The sequence below is a fragment of the Pongo abelii genome, chromosome 1, assembly GCF_028885655.2.
Source record: "Pongo abelii isolate AG06213 chromosome 1, NHGRI_mPonAbe1-v2.0_pri, whole genome shotgun sequence".
NCBI lineage: Eukaryota > Metazoa > Chordata > Mammalia > Primates > Hominidae > Pongo > Pongo abelii.
In genome coordinates this window covers 168,115,063-168,137,524 of record NC_071985.2, presented here as the reverse complement: position 1 = coordinate 168,137,524, position 22,462 = coordinate 168,115,063, and the positions used below count along the sequence as shown (strand labels likewise).

General features: G+C 42.0%; 1 protein-coding gene and 1 long non-coding RNA gene across 4 annotated transcripts in view; one reads left to right on the top strand and one right to left on the bottom strand.

Moving 5' to 3' along the window:
- Positions 1–22,462, bottom strand: part of JAK1 (Janus kinase 1) — a 187,862-nt gene that overhangs the window by 155,134 nt on the left and 10,266 nt on the right. Inside the window, exon 1 of one of the 3 annotated variants that reach the window (XM_054554290.2) lies at positions 15,937–17,150. The exons of 1 other annotated variant lie outside the window; for it this stretch is intronic. The gene's annotated coding sequence lies outside the window, so the exon portion shown is untranslated. Of the gene's footprint in view, positions 1–15,936; positions 17,151–22,462 lie in introns of those variants that run through there. One more of the 3 variants, XM_054554310.2, reaches the window with a different exon arrangement.
- LOC129059058 (uncharacterized) lies at positions 15,781–17,275 on the top strand. The gene is made up of 4 exons (XR_008524688.2): positions 15,781–15,864; positions 16,270–16,351; positions 16,454–16,568; positions 17,149–17,275. It is a non-coding gene; the product is annotated as an uncharacterized LOC129059058 (long non-coding RNA).

Sequence of the window (22,462 nt, the reverse complement as noted above, 5' to 3'; positions counted from 1 at the left end):
CTGGCAAAAAATGCTCACCTCTGTTTGCCTAACTCTGAACTAACCCAGATTGGAAAAGCAGCAGGCATTGCTTGAATCATCGTAAGGTAGAAGAACAAGGCCTGAGGCAAAAGGTCACAGTTGAGACATGCAATAAACCACCTAAGGCTTGGGCAAAAAATTTGAGGACAGAGTTTCTTTGGGAAGTTAGGACAATCAGAAGCACCTGTGTATGCAGGGAATTTAGACAGCCATGCATGTGCCCAGGGCAAGATGCTTGCTCAGAAAAGATGTGATAAAAACTTCAGGTTTCATCATAGCTGATTGCTAAGCTCAGTGAAAGCCTGGCTAAGTGTTGAAGGAGGGCCCCAGTACAGGCCCAATTGGCAAAAACTGAGAAAAGTATTTTTGTTTGTTTTGTTTTTTGTTTTTTAGCTCTTGACATTCAGGTAAAATTCTGTCAAAGCACTCACTGAAGGCCAGGCATGGTGGCTCACGCCTATAATCCCAGTACTTTGGGAGGCTGAGGCAGGCAGATCACTTGAGGTCAGGAGTTCGAGGCCAGCCTGGACAACATGGTGAAACCCCATCTCTACTAAAAATACAAAATGTAGCTGGGTGTGGTGGCATGTGCCTGCAATCTTAGCTACACAGGAGGCTGAGGCAGGAGAATTGCTTGAACCTGGGAGATTGCAGTGAGCTGACATCATGCCAGCTCACTCCAGCCTGAGCAACAGAGCAAAAACTCTGTCTCAAAAACAAACAAACAAACAAATAAACAAACAAAAAAACCCCACTCACTGAATACAAGCTAAGGAACAGAGATTTCAGCAACCACACATGACAAAGAAAAGTCTCTGCAAAAATAGGAAAAGTTACTAGAACAAGACTACTACAGGTCTCAACAATGAAAACAAAAACAACCACAAAAAATAAATAAATAAATAAAATAAAACAGTAAACCCCAAAGAAGGAGAAGAATCTTATTTTCAGAGTTGCCACAATATACTATTCAAAAGTCCAGTTTTCAAAAACAACAACAACAACAACAAATCACAAGAAGATACACAAAGAGGCCGGGCGCGGTGGCTCACGTCTGTAATCCCAGCACTTTGGGAAGCTGAGGCGGGTGGATCACGAGGTCAGGAGATCGAGACCATCCTGGCTAACACGGTGAAACCCCGTCTCCACTAAAAATACAAAAAATTCTCCGGGCGTGGTGGCGGGTGCCTGTAGTCCCAGCTACTCTGGAGCCTGAGGCAGGAGAATGGCGTGAGCCCAGGAGGCGGAGCTTGCAGTGAGCGGAGATTGCGCCACTGCACTCCAGCCTGGACGACAGAGCAAGACTCTGTCTCAAAAAAAAAAAAAAAAAAAAATATATATATATATATATATATATATACACACACACACAAAGAAACAGGAAAGTATACTTCAATAAAAGAAAACATGGGCCAGGCACGGTGGCTCACGCCTGTAATCCCAGCACTTTGGCAGGAAGAGGCAGGTGGATTGCCCGAGATCAAGAGTTCGAAATCAGCCTGGGCAACACGGTAAAACCCCATCTCTACTAAAATACAAAAAATTATCCGGGAGTGGTGGCATGTGCCACCACTTGGGAGGCACTTGTGTACTTGGGAAGCTGAGGCAGGAGAATTGCTTGAACCGGGGAGGCGGGGTTGCAGTGACCTGAGATTGCACCACTGCATTCCAGCCTGGGCGACAGAGCAAGAATCCGTCTCAAAAAAAAAAAAAAAGGAAAAAAGAAAAGAAAAGAAGCTGACAAAAACCATGCGTGAGGAAGCCCAGATATTGAACTTGTTAGACAAAAACTTTAAAACAATGCTCTTAAATATGCTCAAAGAGCTAAAGGAAAATGTGGACGTAAAACTAAAGAAAATCAGGAAAATAGTATATGAACAAAATGAGAACACCAATACAAAGACAGAAATCATGAAAACGAACCAAACAGAAGTTTTGGAGCAGAAAAGTAGTAGAATAACTGAAATGAAAAAAACCACCAGAGGGGTTTGTATTAGTTTGCTAGGGCTACCATAACCAAATATAACAGACTGAGTGGCTTGAACAACAAAAATGTATTTTCTCACAGTTCTGGAAGCTGGAAGTCCAAGATCAAGATGCTGGCAGGGTTGGTTTCCTCTGTGGCCTCTTTCCTTGGCTTGTAGATTGCTGCTCTCTTGCTACCTCTTCACAAGGTTGTACTTCTGTGCATGCACATTGATATTTCTTCTTCTTATACAGACACCAGTCATACTGGATTAAGGCCCTAACCTCACCATAATTGTCTCAAACTAAACAATTACATGTATTTTAATTTAATTAGTTTGATCACCAGGAATGCAGATGCCTGCTTTCAAAACTGCTATTCAACATCCTACTAAAAATTCTAGCCAGAGCACGTTGACAGGAAGCAGAAAGAAAGGGCATCCAAATGGGAAAGAAAGAAGTAAAACTGTATCTCTATGACCAAAGAATCTACAGGAAACCTACTTGAGCTAATAAATGAATTCAACAAAGTTGCAGGTTATAAAATCAACACACAAAAATCAGTTGTCTGTACATCAGCAGTGGATATTTGAAAAGGAAATAAAGCAATTCTATTTGCATTACAATCGCATCAAAAAGTATAAGATACTTAGGAATAAATTTATCCAAAGAAGTAAATATTATACACTGAAAACTATAAAAACATTGCTGAAAGAGATTAATGAAGATATAAATAAATGAGATGTTACCCACATTCATAAATTGGAAGACTTAGTATTGTTAAGATGACAATACCCAAAACAATGTACAGATTCAACACAATCCCTATAAAAGTCCCAATAGCTTTTTTGCACAATGGAAAAAGCCTGTCCTCAAATTCATATGTGATTGTGGCCAGGCGCATTGGTTCACACCTATAATCCCAGCACTTTGGGAGGCCAAGGCGGGTGGATCACCTGAGGTCAGGAGTTCGAGATCAGCCTGGCCAACATCGTGAAACCCCGCCTCTACTAAAAATATAAGAATTAGCTGGACATAGTGGCTCACATCTGTAGTCCAAGCTACTCAGGAGGCTGAGACACAAGAATCACTTGAACCCGGGAGGTGGAGGTTGCAGTGAGCCGAGATCATGCCACCGCACTCCAGCCCGGGCAACAGAGTGAGAGTCGATCTCAAAAAATAAAAAATAAAAAAATCACATGGGATTGCAAGGGACCTGAAATAGCCAAAACAATCTTGAAAAAAAAGTCAAGGCTGGAGGACTCCCACTTCTGATTTCAAAATTGGCAAAACTACAGAAATCAAAACAGTGTGATACTGGCATAACAATAGACACTGACACCAGTGGAATATAATTAGACAACCAGAAATAAACCCTGTCATTTATAGCCAATTGATTTTTGACAAGGGTGCCAAATCCACCCAATGGGGGAAAGTATAGTCTCTTCAAAAGATGGTGCTAGCACAACTGGATTTCCACATGGAAAAAAATGAAGTTGGGCCCCTACCTCACCCCATATATAAAATTTAACTCAAAATGTATCAGTGATCCAAATATAACAGCAAAAACCATAAAACTCTTAGAATAAAACATAGGGGTAAATCTTGGTGACCTCAGATTTGGCAATGGATTCCTAGATATGATACCAAAGTACAAGCAACAATAAATAAATAGGACTTCATCAAAATTATTTAAAAACTTTCATATAAACTGAGTACAACAATAATACAAAAAGAACACTGAGTAAAAGTTCTTAACAGCATTGGCAGACCATATTTTGTCCATCAAAGGCTATTATTAATAAAGTGAGAAGGCAACTCACAAAATGAAGAAAATATTCACAAATCACGTATCTGATGAGGATTGACTACCCAAAATATGTAAGGAACTCCTACAACTAAACAACAGAAAGACAAACAACTCAATTTAAAGATAGGCAAAGGACTTGAAAAGACATTTCTCGAAAAGATATTACAAATGCCGATGAGCACATAAAAAATGCTCGACATCATTAGTCATTAGGAAAATGCAACTCAAAACTATAATTAGATAAGTACTTCACACCTACAATAATGGCTTCAAAACAAACACATATAACAAGTGATGGCAAACATGTGGAGAAATTGGAATCCTCATACACTGCTGGTAAGAATATAAAATGCTGCGGCCCCTATGGAAAACAGTTCGGCAGTTCAAAAAGTTAAACATAGAATTACCATATGACCCAGGAAGTTCATTCTTAGATACATATTCAAAAGAACTGGAAGAGGGATTCAAAATGCTAATGTTCCTTACAGTATTATTCAATAGCCAAAAGGCAGAAGCAATCCAAGTCTATCAACAGAATGAATGAATGATATGTGGCATATGGACATTTTATTTCCCAGCCATAAATAGGAATGAAGTTCTGATATATGCTACAACATGGATATATCCTGAACACTATGCTAAGTAAAAATAAGCCAGACACCAAAGGACAAATAGTGTGTAATTCCACTTACATACAATATATATCTACAATAGGTAAATTCATAGAGACAAAAAGTAGATTAGAGTTTACCAGGGACTTAAAGGAGAGGGGAATGAAGAGTTATTGCTTAATGAGTACAGAGTTTTTGTTTGAGGTGATGGAAATATTTAGAAATAGGTAATGTTGGTGGTTGCACAACATTGTGAATGTAACTAATGCCACTAAAATATACACTTAAAAGTGGTTAAAAGGGGCTGGGCACAGCAGCTTATGCTTATAATCCCAGCACTTTGGGAGGCTGAGGCAAGCAGATCACTTGAGGTCAGGAGTTCAAGACCAGCCTGGCCAACACGGTGAAACCCCCATCTCTACTAAAAATACAAAAATTAGCTGGACATGGTGTCCCACACCTGCAATCCCAGCTACTGGGGAGGCTGAGGCAGGAGAATTGCTTGAACCTGGGAGGTGGAGGTTGCAGTGAGCCAAGATTACACCACTGTACTCCAGCCTGGGTGACAGAGTAAGACCCTGTCTCATTAAAAAAAAAAAAAAAAAAAAGTTTAAAACGGCATATTTTATAGTATATATATTTTTTGCCACAATTTTAAAACTCTGTTCATGTCTGTTAATCCCCACCTAATTTTCCAGCATCTTCCTATCTACCTCTGTGAGCCTAATTTTGCTCACTTGTCTCCCAATTCTCAAAGTCTTTCTCCTACATGATCCTTGGTAACAACTGTGGCGAGAGGTGCAGCGACCCACACTGTGCGCTTGCCAAATGTCACCATGTTGACAAAAACTATAGAAAATAGGGCATTAGGAAAAAAGAAACCTTTAATATAAACTGAGTACAACAATATGTACAAACAGAACGTTGAATAAAAGTTTTTGAACGCACAGGAAAACCATATTTGCTAGCTTTAGAGACTTGTGCAGGGAGATGAGTGTTCTCCTGAATCACCTCCCTAAATGGTTCAAGAAACAAAGGTGTGGCATCCCAACTTCCTGAAGCTGACTGTTCCCCAAGTGTCAGGCCACAAAGACTGAGTCTCCTTAAAAGATTTAGGCCGGGCACGGTGGCTCACGCCTGTAATCCCAGCATGTTGGGGGGCCGAGGCGGGCGGATCATGAGGTCAGGAGATCGAGACCATCCTGGCTAACACGGTGAAACCCCATCTCTACTAAAAATACAAAAAATTGGCCCACCGTGGTGGCGGGCGCCTGTAGTCTCAGCTACTCGGGAGGCTGAGGCAGGAGAATGGCGTGAACCCAGGAGGTGCAGCTTGCAGTGAGCCGAGATTGCACCACTGCACTCCAGCCTGGGCGACAGAGCGAGATTCTGAGATTCTGTCTCAAAAAAAAAAGATTTAGTCCAGCCCTTATGAGTTTATCCTTTAATGTCCCCTGTACTTATATTCCCTCTTGGTGTTTTTCTTAAGTTTGGGAAAATGTTTGATTAACTAGTTGGCCTTTTCACAATTATCCTGAAGCTTAAAGGTATTATTTGTGGACCAGGACTTTCTTGTTGAAGTGAGAATACAGAATATAATCTCTTCTCCCTGTACTACTCTACAGACCTGCCCACACATCGAGGGAGAAGGGAACGCTCATTGTTCTTTTGTTTTGGGAGACTGGACACAATGTTGCATACATGTTTTAAAGTCGACTTTTAAAATTTACTTTATAAAACCGTGTATGGTAGCGGTTAAGAGTTGGGGCACTGGTGACCTATATTCATTCTTGGCTCTGTCCTCTCCTGTGTTCCATGGACGTCTCTCCCCTTCTCTGGGTATTGATTTTCCCTGCTGTAGAGAGGATAACACCTACCTCAGAGGATTATATGAATGAGAGAATGTATGAGAAGTACCAGTACAGTGCCCTACACAGTGTAGGTGCTCAAGAAAGTTAGCCTGTTAGTTACCTCACTTATTATAGAACATCCATGAACCCCCAAAGGTCTCCATGAAATTTTGCCCAGTGAACAGTCCATGATGATTTCTCTTTTGTTTACAGTCCTGTAATCCTTGATGAAAATACAACTCATGCTGTAACCATTTCATTTTTTATTTTTATTTATTTATTTATTTTGAGAGGAGTCTGGCTCTATCGCCCAGGCTAGAGTGCAGTGGTGTGATCTCGGTTCACTGCAATCTCTGCATCCCAGGTTCAAGCGATTCTCCTGCCTCAGCCTCCCAAGTAGCTGGGATTACAAGCGCCCACCATCACCCCCGGCTAATTTTTGTATTTTTTAGTAGAGATGGGGTTTCACCATGTTGGCCAGGCTGGTCTTGAACTCCTGGCCTCAGGTGATCCACCCACTTTGGCCTCCCAAAGTGCTGGGATTACAGGCATGTGCCACTGCACCTGGCACCTTATTTTTTTGAGACAAGGTCTCTCTCTGGTGCCCAGACTGGAGTGCAGTGGTGTAATCACAGTTTACTACAGCCTCAACCTCCTAGGGCTCAGGTGATCCTCCCACCTCAGCCTTCTGAGTAGCTGGGACTACAGACACACACCACCACACCCAGCTAATTTTTGCATTTTTTGTAGAGACAGGTTTTGGTCATGTTGCCCAGGCTGGTCTCAAACTCTTGGGCTCAAGTAATCTGCCTTCCTTGGCCTTCCAAAGTGCTGGGATTGCAGTCATGAGCCACTGCACCTGACCTGTAGCCATTTTATATTGTACACAAACTTTCATCAAATAAACATTAAGTCATTTGAGAGTAGTGGCAATGTTGTGCACTGTTGCGGCCCCCAGAGCCTGATGCAGCCACACACGTAATGAGCCCTGAAGAAACATATCTTAGTTTTATGTGGCTGTAAACAAAATACCAGAGACTGGATAATTTACAAAGAACAGAGATTTATTTAATACAGTTCTGGAGGCTGGGATATCAGTGTCAAGGGCTCTTCTGCTGCATCCTACCATGACAGAAAGTGGAAGGGCAAGACAGCACGCGTAAGAGATGAAAAGCACAGTCTCAGCCCTTTTACTATCAGTATTAACGTATTCTTGAGGGCGGAGCTCTCTTGACCCAAACACCTCTGATTAGGCTCCATTTCCCAACACTGCTGCATTCAGGATTACATTTTCAACACATGCTTTTTGGGGCACACATTCAAACCACAACAGAACACATTTTAATCGAATGGCCGAGAAGTGATTTGGAGCCCAGGATAAAGCACTGGATTTGTCATTAAAAGATTGAAGTTCTAGTCTTGGTTTTCATATGAGTGGGCTTTGCGACACTGGACAAGAAACTTCAAGGCAACTCTCATAATCAGTCTCTAAATTAGGATAATAGGGCTGCCCTACCCACTTTCAGGAAGAATTACAATAAGATGTGACACCATACATGTGAACGTATTTGGTAATTTCTAAACTGCAAAAAAAAAAAAAAGAAAGAAAAAAAAAACTACCCAGAATCCAGCAGGATTGTATCTTGAATCTATATAAGCAACCAAATTCTCCTAGTGTTATCTATATTTTAGGCTGTTGATAAATGTTCTATAATTCTGGTGCTATAAAAAGGCAGAATAAAGGAAAATAAAACCTGTTGGCTGCTAATCATTTACAATCAGATCATTGACTCAACCAATTAACCAATTACACTTAAAGTTAAAGCCCATTTGCAACCTACTGCCAGGATTAGGAGATTGATAGATTTTTAGCACAAAGGCTTATGCTCAAAACTCCATTAGCAGTAATGGGAACTATGCCCATTAGGCCCATCGAGAGATGAGAGTTGAATGTGATCTATAATCTATCTTGCTTAATGTCATCAGTTTCCCTATAGCCGCTTCAAACAATCAGACGCCAGTGAAATGCCCTAAATGGAACTAATAGCATTGAATTACGAGAATATTAAAACAGTTTATTTCAGTGAGGCTTTCCAACACAATAAGCCTGTAGGTATTTCAAAATCTTGACATGCTTGTGCTCGTTTTTTGTTTGTTTGTTTATTTAAGGAGGAAGGTAATCCTTTAATAATGAGAAAATACTGAAAGAGGATAATTTACATGACTATATCAGACAAACTATTTCCCCTAATACTTGAGCTTTTTGTTATATAAAAAGTGATCGGTTGAGCCTTATACATATTACAAAATCATTCACATTGCCTTTAGTTTACAAGAAATGAAGAAACCAAAAGAAAAGTGATATTGGCCTTTTGCTTTGTTTGTTTTTGAAACAGGGGTCTCTCTCTGTCACTCAGGCTGGAGTGCAGTGGCATGATCATGGCTCACTGCAGCCTCAACCTCCCTACTCTCAGGTGATCCTCTCACCTCAGCTTCCTGAGTAGCCGGGACTACAGCTGTGCGCCACCCCACCCAGCTAATTTTTATATTTTTTGTGGAGATGAGGTTTTGCCATATTGTCTAGGCTGGCCTTGAACTCCCTGGCTCAGGTAATCCACCCACCCATTTCGGCCATTGAAAGTGCTTGGGAGGCTGAGGTGGGCGGATCACGAGGTCAGGAGATTGAGACCATCCTGGCTAACGTGGTGAAACCCCGTCTCCACTAAAAAATACAACAAATTAGCCTGGGCGTGGTGGCGGGCGCCTGTGGTCCCAGCTACTCGGGAGGCTGAGGCAGGAGAATGGCGTGAACCCGGGAGGCGGAGTTTGCAGTGAGCCGAGATCGCGCCACTGCACTCCAGCCTGGGCTACAGAGCGAGACTCTGTCTCAAAAAAAAAAAAAAGAAAGTGCTGGGATTATAGGCCTGAGCCACTGCGCCTGGCTGACATTGGGCTCTTTTTTTTTTCTTTCCTTCAAAATAATCATTGAAGATATTCTTTAGACAGTCACAAAACATAATGCTTGGTTAAAATTTTTCCAACCACATAAGCACAAAATATAATTTCTCCCTTATTCTTACCCCATATGCATTATCAACTCCTGTCACATCATCTTTTAAATACTTGATATCTGCCCTTTTCCTTCTAGTGCCATCATGCCCACCCTAGTTAAGGCTCCTTTAAAGCAGACTCAGACAGAGCCAATGACTTTCTAGTTGCTCTTCTTTAAATCTCTTGACACTTCAATCCAGTGTGCACATTCTGTAATGCATAGAATGTAAAATTTTTGAGAGCAGGAACTATGTCCTATATTTCCCCGTATTATAGATATAGTGATATTTCCTGAATTAAAAATGTAAACACATAATCGGATAATTACATTTGTAGAGAAAAAGAAACAAATCTGAAATTGGACTTTTCCTTCCACATTTGTGGTTATTGTATCTAACAGATGCATTCTAACAAAATGCATTCTGCATCATATAAATACAATACACATGGTTTGATTGACGGGTTACTTGCTTAGTCTGTTTAGAACAGAGATTGTAAACTTATAAAGATCAAATATGGCCCGCGGTGATTTTTTCCTAGCACATTGAAACATTTTTTAAACTGTTTGCCAACATTTAAAAATTGCTGATTTCACATAAAAATCAGGCTACACTTGAGAAATCTGAAGAACACTGGATTTTTAGACATCAGCTCAAGCTGAAGCTCACCTAAGATGGGAAAATCTAACAAAGCCGCAAACCCCAAAAGGGCTGCACTTCCAGTGCGATGATGAACAGGAAAGAAACCTGCTGCACAGAAAGGAGCAAGGAAACTTGCCCATCTGTATCTTGGCATTTGGTAGAGGAAATATGTATATTTCCTCTTTCAATAATTTATATCCAAAGTTGATACTCTCATGCACATGGGTTTGCAGGTCAATTCACCCACTTACGTAGTTAAAAACAAAAACAAACAAAAAGCCAAGGAGAGAGATTAATTTGGTCCTAGGTAAGTAGTTAACCTCAGGCAACTAGTAAAAGTAAACACAAATAATCTCTGAATGAATGTAACATCAATCTATGCCTCAAGTAATTTCTACAGATAAAATCCAAGGAATATAAACTCAGAGTCAAAATCCACAAAACATAAAAGTAAATGGCACAATGGGTAAAAATTAGAAGGAGGAGATGGTAAAAATCATACCTGCAGTCTTCAAATGTAGAATGACAAGACATAGAATATAAAATAAGAATGTTTAATATTAACGCACATGACAAATGTTATTTGAATACCTTCTATTTGCCAGGTATTGTTCTAAGCTTTAAGTATAAAGTGGCTAACAAAATAAACACCCTTGCTTTAAAGAAGGTTACATTTTAAGAAGGGGAGACAAATTACTTAATAAAAGATGTAGGATGGTAGGTGGTTAAAAAAAATCTAGAAGAGAGATATGGAGTATTATAATATGGGATATTTCACTGTCCTTAGAGCCACACGGGGATTAGCTTTGGGTATGAGAGATAACCTAGGAGTTCTGGACTTTTTGTGTGACTGACATAAACAAGGACAATGGCATAATGGGTTTATAATGGTTGCAGAGAGTGGTGGTATGAGTGTGGGAGTGTGGGGCTGTGGGGGACTGTTGTAGGGAGGAGTCTCTTCTCCAGAACATACAGAGTCCTGGGCCTCCCTCTTCATTCCTGACAATGCTTATGTGAAGGATAGAGAAGGAATGTTCTTCTCCAAGGCACAGGTTACCCCAGGGATCCCTCTTGTTTCCTGCTGATGGAAGCCCACAGCCATGAGAGAGCCTCTCATCTTATCTGTAAAACTTTTGTTTCAAGAAATAAAAGCCTGTAAATATGGTGAAGAAACAAACGACTATACAAACTTTTCCAAACAGATCTGAAATAGAACTTCTAGAAATAGAACAAAAAGATAGAAATTAAAAAGTCAAACAAGTTAAAAAGAAGATTGGATACAGCTGGAGAAAAAACTCATGAACTGGAAGTCAGATCCTAAAAAACTGTCCTAAATGCAGTCCAAAGAGTATGAAGAGATGCAAAATATGAAAAAGAGATTACAAGACTTGGATTATATATTAGAATGTCTTATACTTATGTAATCACAATTCTCCAAAGAGATAGAGAAAATGAGGGAGAGGAAATAGTAAAAGAGATAACAGCTGGGAATTTCCAAGCATTGTTGAAAGTAATTACTATACTTACCTGGTCACAGCAGGCATTTGAGTTTTTAACCCTTTGTACAAGTTTTTCTTAAGCTACCGTCCAGAAAAATGTCTTTCATTGAGTAGTACTTTATAGTTTACAAAGGGCTTTCACATATTAAAATCTATGTAACATGTTTTTAGACTCATTGAAAGTCTTGGATTTGTTTTCCTATTACAACAGGAAACTGAAGTAATCTCTGGCCATAAGATTAGTATTAAAGCCATTCTCTTTTAAGTGGAAAAAGAGAAGAGGATGTTGATATGGTTTGGCTGTTTCCCCACCCAAATCTCATCTTGAATTCCCACATGTCGTGGGAGGAACCCAGTGGGAGATAATTAAATCATGGGGGCGGGTCTTTTCCATGCTATTCTAGTGATAGTGAATAAGTCTCACCAGATCTGATGGTTTTAAAAATGGGAGTTTCCCTGCACAAGCTCTCTCACTGCCTGCTGCCATCCATGTAAGATGTGACTTGTTCCTCCTTGCCTTCCACCATGATTGTGAGGCCTCCCCAGCCATGTGGAACTTTCAGACCAACTAAAACCTCTTCCTTTTGTAAATTGCCCAGTTTCAGGTATGTCTTTATCAGCCACGTGGAAATGGACTAATACAGATGTTTAGGACCAAACTTAACTAACAATAACTACAGCACTTAAGTGTGATGAACATGGTAGTAAATTTGATTGATTTTTCTGCAGTTTTCATTTCAATACTCTTTTGGGATATTTCCCTTGTAAAACTTCCTATCCTTTGTTTTCTCTCCTCAGGAATGATTTTTGGGGTCCACAGAAGACAGTGCCCTTCATTGGGTTAAGTGATGAGATCTAATTTCATCATGACCTTGAAGGCTCCATAAATCACTTTCTCCTGTTGCTATGTGAACAAAGTCCAAACCTTCTCAGCATGACATAATAGGCTGTTTCTTTGCCATATGTCACTGCCCTCCTTCTCAGCTCTACTCTCAGTGCAAGCACATAAGATAACTCACATGTGTCCATTTATTATAACACATACCCGGGCACCTTGTTTCTGTATAGGACATTCCCCTTGGCTCTCTCTTTGCCTTTCTCATCCTTCTTCGGTACTCCCCATTAACTTCCTCTCACTTCTCAATCTGTTGGTCTCAAGAAAGTCAGGCTGGGTGCAAAGGCTCATGGCTGTAATCCTAGCACTTTGGGAGGCCAAAGTGGGAGGATTGCTTGAGCCTAGGAGCTCGAGACCAGCCTGGGCAACATAGGGAGACTCCATCTCTACAATAGAAAAATTTTTAAATTAACTGGGTGTGGTGGCACATGCCTGTGGTCCCAGCTTCTTGGGAGGCTGAAGCAGGAGGATCACTTAAGCCAGGGAGGTCAAGGCTGCAGTGAACCATGATCACACCATTGCACTCCAGCCTGGGCAATAGAGTGAGACCCTCTCTTAAAAAAAAAAAAAAAAAAAAAAAAGTCTACTGGTTCCTCAGGATCCTCCTCAAACTGGGTGGGCACCTGGCTGCCCAAAGCTTTCTCTAACAGTATCTACGGCACCTTGAACTACAGTGTATTTTTTTCAGTCTGTGCTATAATGTATCCATCTCTGTATTCTGGCATGTCTGGCATGTGATAGGCACTCAAGCAATTTTTGGTAAATAAACATTATAGAAAGTCTGGGAAAATACTGGGGGTTGGGGGAGAGAATCATAAGTCTTTTTTTTTTTTTTTTTAGATGGAGTCTCACTTTGTCGCCAGGCTGCAGTGCAGTGGCACGACCTTGGGTCACTGCAACCTCTGACTCCCTGATTCAAGCGATTCTCCTGCCTCAGCCTCCCGAGTAGCTGGGATTACAGGCACGTGTCACCACACCCAGCTAATTTTTGTATTTTCAGTAGAGACGGGTTTTACCATGTTGGGCAGGATGGTCTTGATCTCCTGATCTCGTGATCCGCCCACCTCAGCCATCATAAATCTTAAAAGATCACTGTAGGGCAATCCTTATTCCTGAACCCAGCAATACCACTTCCAGGAAATCTACCTATGCAAATAATTGAGAATGTGTTCAGGTATAGTTACAGCCAGGCAAGATGAGTCCTGCCTGTAATCCCAGATACTTGGGAGGCTGCGGTGGGAGGATCACCTGAGTCCAGGAGGTCAAGGCTGCAGTGAGCCATGATTGTGCCACTGCACTACAGCTTGGGTGAGAGAGACCCCATCTCTTAAAAAAAAAAAAAAAAAATTAACTACAAAGCTGCACACTCCGGTCCTGTTTAAATAACAATACTTCCAGACACAATTTTTAAGTTCTTCAATAGGGCTTTGGTTAAATAAATGTACAATGGAATACGAAGTAGTGATTTAAAAACATGTATGGAAAATATTTTTCCATGATATTTGATTCAAAGGAAAAAGGTGACAAAGCATTGTGTTCGATGTAATTACATATAATGCTACACATCAGATTGTTAACAGTGGTTTTCTGGGTGGTGGGATTTCCATTTATTTTCTGATTCTGGAAAAAATCTGATTTTTCTGCAATGAATAACAATTATTTTTGTGATTTTTAAAAAGGAGGTTTCTGTTTTTGGTGGGGGGGCGGTTGGATTTTTGTTTTGTTTTGTTTTTGAGATGGCGTCTCACTCTGTGGCCCAGGCTCGAGTGCGGTGGCGCCATGGAAGTTTTTGTTTCTAAAGAGTCCTTTCCTTTGGAGCTCCAACTCTACTAAGAGGCCATTCATATTCCCAACATTCCAGGGTGCCCAGGGGAAAGACCTGGCCAGTTATTTCAGCCTCAATTCACAAAATGGAGCCTTGGAAAGGGAAAAACAGCTGCTCTAGTTGGGCAGTGATTATTAAAACCACCCAAAAATGGAGTGGATAATTTCCAAGATCTCATCATGTTAGAAAACTTTCATTCGCCGATTTCACTTTTCAAGTGAATCCTAAAGCCTATTTCCCTAATCTTCATAGTTTTGGACATTCCACAGCCCGACCCACGCGTTTATCTTTCACTGGGCTGCAGTGGTTCCCCTTGTTACCAAAAGGGGCCCAGCCTCCGCCAGCAGAGGCCTCCTGCGGAGCTGGGGGGGGGGGCGGGGGGAAGGCGGGGGGACTCTGGGCTGGGTCCCCTCTCCCTGTGCACTGGCTGGCGGCGAGTGCAGTGACTGATTTCCTCTGCTCGCCTTCCCGGAGGTCCCCGCCCACGCCACTGCCAAAGCTCGGAGGAAGTCACGTTAAGGCCCCAGAGCTGGTCTGAATCTTCCAGGAGGAAAAGAGGGGGTGGATGTGTGCGTGTGTGTGTGGTAGTGTGTGTGTTGTATGTCTAAGAGGTAGCAAGTGTGTTTGTGTGCGTGATATGTGTGCTTGAGAGGCAGCAAGTGTATGTGTTTTATGTGTGTTTGGGAGGTAGAAACTGTGTGTGGGGGGGTATGTGTGTCTGAAAGGCAGCAAGTGTGTATGTGTGTGGTATGTGTGTTTGAGGGGCAGCAAGTGTATGAGTGTGAGCGTGTGGTATGTGTGTTTGAGGGGTAGCAGGAACCCTAGCTTGGTGTCTGTCAGTAACTAGATGGTGATGCAGGTAAGTGATTTTCCCGTTGAGTGGATTAAATTCCTAGTCTGTCAGAGAAGGTGTTGACCTAGAATGACTGTGCAGGTCTCCTGTCCAGTGTTAAGGAGCATGAGTGCCCTGATGTCCCCAGGAGTGCTGCAAAAAGAGCGAAATGGCATATATCAGGCGTCCCCGAGATGCTGGCATCTATATTAAAACTATCTTATTTCATCTTCCAACTACTCCTTACAATAGGTGCCCCGATCCCAATACAAGATTGAAAACAGAGGCTCAGAGTCTGCGGAATGCTTTCCAATATGTATGTATACACACACACACACACACACGTATATATGTATGTGTGTATATATGTATGTGTATATATGCACATATATGTGTGTGTATGTATATATTTTACAGCCCATTTGGGCAAATGAGTGAGCCCCAGCCAGAAGCAAGCGCCCCCGCTGCCCCTGGGCAGTGGGCTCGGGACCGCCACGCACCGGTCCCATGTGTTACCTGTTCGCTGCTCACTGGAGTGAAAGCCATTTATGGCTGATCCAAGAGAAATATGAGCTAGTGGCATGTCGAGACAAACCTGGATTTGATTCGCAGCTCTGCCTTCTGTTTGACTACAAGCAAGTAACAAGCTTTTGGAGCCTGTTTCCTCACTTCTAAATGACGCTAATAATAGTATGTACGTCACAAGGATAGTGACATAAGTGATGACTGTGACCAAACTTGGATCACCAAGCCTGCACCCAGGGAGCGCTCAATAACGCAGCGCTGAGGAGTAGGCCGCCCGGGAGGGCTCCAGGTTTCAGCGCAGGCTCCCGCGGAGCCAGCTGGATGCGTCACCATCCGAAAGTGCGAGCCTGACCGGCGGCGGCGGAGGCGGGGGCGGGGGCACCGCGCAGTTGGAAGCCCGGGCGGTCTTACCGAAAGCGCGAGCCCAGACTTCCCCGCCGCGATCGATGTGGCCAGTCTGCGCCTGCCGCAGTTCCCGCTCGCACCCTGGCCCCTCGCAGACTCCCGGGAAAGCGCCGTGGCGGGCGGGCGGTCTCTGCCCCCGGGAGGGGACGCACGCACGCGCTGCTCCTTCCAGGTCCCGGCGGGGAAGCGATGCTTTCTTGGCCCGGGCTTGGGGCCAGCGGGCACTGGGCTGTCCGGCCGCGCCGTCTCGCCTCGCACGGCGTGAGACAACCTAGCTTTTTTTTTTTTTTAAGAAAAGCATTGGCACCATAGCAGCCTCCCCCGCTTCTTCCCCACTAGGACGCCCGCCTGACTCGCCCCGTTGCACAATTCTTACCGTGGAACAGCCGCGTGACTCGGCGGGAGCCCAAAAGTTTCCCAGGTTTCCTCAGCCTAGAAAAGCGTGGGTGGGTGTCCCGGCCCGGCTCCAGGCGCCCTTTAAGTTGTATTTCTTCGGGTAACTGGGTTGCCCTTTAAAATGCAGAGATTGCCCTTTAGAAAGAAATAAAATCTCACGAGCTCGCTGGCCCGCCAGGTCTAGATTGGCGTCGGGTGACTGCAATGAAACGGGTTTCTTTTCCCATCTACATTTTCAGACGGTAAAAGTGTTTCGATTTGTTTGGGGGAGAAGTCAGGCGCTGGTTTTAAAGGAGGAAGGGGAATGATGCTTAAAAGCAGAGACACAATTTGGAGCTCTCCAAGAATCATAGTGTTTATTAACAATGATTGTGCTTAGTAGACACTGCGAAAATATCGAACGAATGAATATTTGGAGGAGGGATTTAAGTGGGTGTCTATAGGCCAGCGCTTTCATTCTGCTGATGAGAAAACCTAGAGGTTAAGTGATTTGCCCAAAGTCACCTAGCTAATTAATGTGGAAGGCAGGAATGGAATCTGTCTCGTTTTGACTCCAAATTCTTGTTATGAGATGGGTGCGTTTTCCCCTCTTTATGGAAAAAAAAAATGCCTTCTGCAGTAATCTCTGTAAAGCCTTACTCCACTCCCTCTGTCTACGCATCTGAAGCAAACATACAAAACACAAAAGAAAACAGCAATCCCCAAATGCAATCCATGCACTCAAATAGGCTAAATTTGGCAATGCCAAAACAATATATTAACAAGGCATTTTAGTTCTTATTCCTATAAATAACACTTTTTTGTTTTGTTTTGTTTTTTGAGACGTATTCTCGCTCTGTCGCCCAGGCTGGAGTGCAGCGGCGCCATCTCAGCTCATTGCAACCTCTGCCTCCTGGGATCAACTGACTCTCCTGCCTCAGCCTCCCGAGTAGCTGGGATTACAAGTGTGCACCACCACGCCTGGCTAATTTTTGTATTTTAGTAGAGACGAGGTTTCACCATGTTGGCCAGGCTGGTTTCAAACTCCTGACCTCAGGTGATCCACCCGCTTCAGCCTCCCAAAGTGCTGGGATTACAGGCATGAGCCAACCTGCCTAGCCAAGAGTACTTTCTTATTCACACAAAATATGTAAAGAAAAGGAGGAAGAGGGAGGAGGAAAAACAGAATAAGCAAAACAGTGCTTCTCCAAGATGATATGGAAAATACCAAGCTCCCACTAACCTTACTTTTGTAAGTAAAGTGTTTGGTGCTCTGCATAGAAACTACTGGACTCGTGAGTGACCATCAGGGTTGATCTAAGATTGTCAGTTATTTCACTCAGGCTTTGACTGGATTTGTTGCTCATCTTTCAGAATAGACAGATGCAATCTGTGCAAACACAAGGGACTTCAATGACAATCTTACAAATAGCTAGACAGCTTGTTGTCTTTGACGTTTCTAGGCTGACCAACTATACCAAATGTCTGATTTAGGGACCAAAATTGCAAAACAAGTAGATGTGAAGATCAAAGGAATCAAGACTGTAAGTAGGGATCATGAGTAAAAATTCTTTTATGTGTTGTCTGTGATGTTTCCACAATAATAATTACAATATGGTTATAATAATATAATCCAAGTACAAGTTCTTATCCAGGAAGAAGCTGGGACTTCAAGTGACAAGCAGACCGGAAGACCAAATTGTGAAATGTCTCATTTCAGCCAAATACCTTCTGAAATGGAGACAATTCTCATCTTTAACTCTGCTATCTTCACTACCCTTTATTTCTGATATTGTGAAGGTGGGGATGTATACTAATGTCTAAAAATTTTTGAAATTCTAGGAGGCTAAATAGAATCTGCTAATTTTAGTTCGATAATCCACAATATTCGTGAAATCAAAGCATCATCTCCTATATTTTTCCCATATGGTGATTTCTAGTTTGTCATTATACCAGGCTACTGAATCTGAACTCAAGAAACAAACAAACAAACAAAAAGCATTTTATCAAACGAAAACTGTAAGACCAGCCTGGCCAACATGATGAAGCCCCATCTCTACTAAAAATACAAAAATTAGCAGGGCATGGTGGCACGCACCTATAATCCCAGCTACTAGGGAGGCTGAGGCAGAAGAATCACTTGAACCCAGGAGGTGGAAGTTGCAGTAAGCTGAGATCGTGCCATTGCTCTCTAGCCTGGGCAACAAGAGCAAAACGCCATCTCAAAAAAAAAAGTGAATTTTCTGTGGTTATTAGAGGCTGGGAAGGGTAGTGGGAGGGGAAGATGATGAGAGGTTACATAACAAATACAAATTTACAGCTGGATGAAAGGAATAAGTTCTAATGTTCTATAGCACTATAGGGTACATACGGGTAACAATAATTTAATGTATTTTTTTCCAAGAAGCTAGAAGAGAGAATTTTGAACGTTCACAACACAAATAAGTGATATATGTTCAAGGTGATGGATATACTAATTACCTAGATTTGATCATTGCACATTGTACACATGTACTGAAATATCATTGTATCCAATAAATATGTACTATGTCAACTAGAAATAAAAGGGAAAATCAATTAATTCTTTAAAAATATGTGAGTTATCTCCAATTGACCTATAGATTTGATTGCAATTCCAATTAATATCCCACCAGACTTTTTGATGGAACTTGACAACTTAATTATAAAATGTATATGGAAGTGCAAAGGGCCAGAATTAGCCAGGATGATCTTGCAGAAGAATAAGTTATAATAAGATGATCTTGCAGAAGAATAAGTTATAATAAGATGATCTTGCAGAAGAATAAGTTATAATAAGATGATCTTGCAGAAGAATAAGTTATAATAAGATGATCTTGCAGAAGAATAAGTTATAATAAGATGATCTTGCAGAAGAATAAGTTGCCATTCCAGATATTAAAATTTTAAAAGTCATAATAATTAAGATAAATATGATTTGTGAACTCTCATGCTGAGACACCAGTCACACCCATTTTAGGACATCTCACAATTAAATGTTTCACTAACCTTGATGTCCACACTAATATAGAAGTAAACAATAAATATGGGCTTTCTAAGCAAGAGAGATTTTATCTCTTCACATAAGTGTGAAGAAATAATACAGAAGTATCTGTTCCTTATAATGGAGAGTTGAGTTTGGTAAACTCAAATTGTATTTGGTAAACTAATTGATGAATCTCTTAAGGTTTTTTGAATAGTTCACTATGTCATAAACTTAGCTTTCCCATCCACACAGACTGAAATATTTTACAGGACAGTATCTGAATTTGAAAATATCTTTAGGTCTAGGTGATTTGTTTCATGGCTTTTCTTTAATTAAAATGGCTTCTATTCTTTCTTCTTTTTTATTTTTTAAAGATGTGGTCTTACTCTTTTGCCCAGCCTGGAGTGCAGTGGTACTCATGGCTTATTGTAACCTTGAGCTCCTGGGTTCAAGGGATCCTCCTGCCTCAGCCTCCTGAGTAGGTAGGACTACAGGTGCTTGCCACAATGCATGGCTAATTCGTTTATTTTTTGTAGAGATGGGGTCTTGCTGTGTTGCCCAGGCTGATCTTGAACACCTGGCCTCAAATAATCCTCCTGTCTTGGCCTCCCAAAGCACTGGGATTACAGGTATAAACCACCACACCCAGCCCAGTTTCCATTCTTAAAGGGGAACTCATATATCTGATTTCATATTTCCGTTTCTCAAACAGGGGTCTTATTTTGTTGTTTCAGTAGCAGGTACTTACCATATTAGCTGAACCTGTAGATTCACTGAATTATGCCTTATATATAAAATATTTGATCTTCATAATATTTACCTTGACTCATCCAGACATTATTAAATAGTAATGCACTCAATTTAATAAGCTAAGTAAGTTTTGTCATCTGCCTTAAAAAGTTCCATCTAAGATGATTAACATTTTTAAAAGGAAAAAAATGTTAATCCTTATCTTCCTTATCTACAGTTCCTGTTTGCCCAGTAATGTCAGATAATCATGATTTTGAAACAAAGTGATGAAAATGAGTAGTTTAAATTCCAACTGAGTGGACCTAATAGCCAAGCACACAAGTTTAGCCTGGGGCTTGGGTAGTCAAGGAAGCCTTCACAGATCAAAAGTAACTGGATAAGCGCTTAAAGGAAGACACACTCAGACTCACTTTTATGAATGTAAATAAGACAAAGACAGCTTCAGGAAGCCCATTATCTGACAGAACCCAAGGCAGGCCTGTAGGTGGGTTTCGGAAAGGAAGAAGATCCAGAGGCCATACTGGAGAAATAGCCAGACTTGGTCTCTTGTCTTCTCTCTGTAGGTCTGCCTTATTCTTGTTCTTTGTCAGGCAACTTTGGCTGTGTGTCTGGATCCCATGGATCAGATAACCACCACATCATTCCTGTGGTGACCCGGGTCTGGTCACCTGGAGAGACGCTGATCCCTACTCTTATTTCTTTCTTTCTTGTTTTTTGTTTTGTTTTGTTTTGTTTTTTGAGATGGAGTTTCACGCTCTTGTTGCCCAGGCTGGAGTGCAATGGTGCAATCTCAGCTCACCGCAACCTCCACCTCTCACGTTCAAGCAATTCTCTTGCCTCAGCCTCCCAAGTAGCTGGGACTACAGGCGCATGCCACCACGCCCAGCTAATTTTTCTGTATTTTTAGTAGAGACAGGGTTTCTCCATGTTGGTCAGGCTAGTCTCAAACTCCTGACCTCAGGTGATCCGCCCAGCTTGGCCTCCCAAAGTGCTGGGATTACAGGTATGATTTTTTTTTCTTTTTGGGACAGAGTTTTGCTCTGTCATCCAGGCTGAAGTGCAACAGCATGATCTTGGCTCACTGCAACCTCCGCCTCCTGGGTTCAAGTGATTCTCCTGCCTCAGCCTCCTGAGTAAGTGGGGCTACAGGTGCACACTACCACACTCAGCTAATTTTTGTATTTTTAGTAGAGACAGGTTTTACCATGTTGTACAGGCTGGTCTCGAACTCCTCACCTCAGGTGATCTGCCTGCCTTGGCCTCCCAAAGTGTTGGGATTACAGGTGTGAGCCACCATGCCTGGCCTCTTATTTCTTATTTCTAAGTTCCCAGGGAATTTAGATTGTGATTAGCACAGCTTGAGTTTGGTGACAACCCCTGACCCAACCAATTGTGATTAGGGTGGGAATCCAGGAAGCCACCCCTATGGGATGGACAGACCACCCAATGATCACCCACTACAGAAGTGTAGGAGAGAAAAGCCCAGGGGAGCAGGAAAGCAAGGAGAAAAGCCCAGGCAAAAGCCTGAAGGCAGAAATGTGTATGGTGTGTCCTAGTTAACATTGAGTAGGGCAATTTGCAGCTTGATACATATGGAGTTTATGCAAAAGTACTAAGAGATTAAATTGGAGAAATAGTTTGAGGTCACATTAAAGAAATTCCCGAATGTCAAACTAAAAGGTTTAAATTTTCTATGAACTTCTTTTTTTTTTTTTTTTTTTTTAAGAGACAGAGTCTCACTATATTTCTCAGGCTGGTCTTAAAATCCTGGCCTCAAGTGATCCTCCCACTACGGCCTCCCAAAGTTTGAAATTACAGGCATGAGCCAGCATGCCCCACTGACTTTTCCTTACAGCTGTACAGGTTCTTATAACAAGTCCCGTTCCCCTTCCCCTTTCCCTTCCCCTTCCCCTTTCCCTTCCCCTTCCCCTTCCCCTTTCCCTTCCCCTTCCCCTTCCCCTTCCCCTTCTCCTTCTTCTTCTTTTTTATGACAGGGTCTCACTCAGTTGCCCTGGCTGGAGTGCAGTGGCATGATCACAGCTCATTGCAGCCTCAACCTCCCTGGGTTCAAGTAATCCTCCCAACTCAGCCTCTCAAGTAGCTGGAGCTACAGGTGCATGCCACATGCCTGGCTAATTTTTAAATTTTTTGTAGAGACAGGGGTCTCCCTGTGTTGCCCAGGCTGGTCTCAAACTCCTGGGCTCAAGCAAACCTTCTGTCTTGGCCTCCAGAAGTGCTAGGATTACAGGCATGAGCCACTGCACCTGGCCCTTGTAATAAGTCTTAATTGAAAATATATTCACAAAATCTTTGAAGGTTAGGAAATATATTTAAATGCTTATGTTCACTACACAGTTGTTTATAATAAAATGTTAGAAACAACCTGAATGTCCACAGATAGAA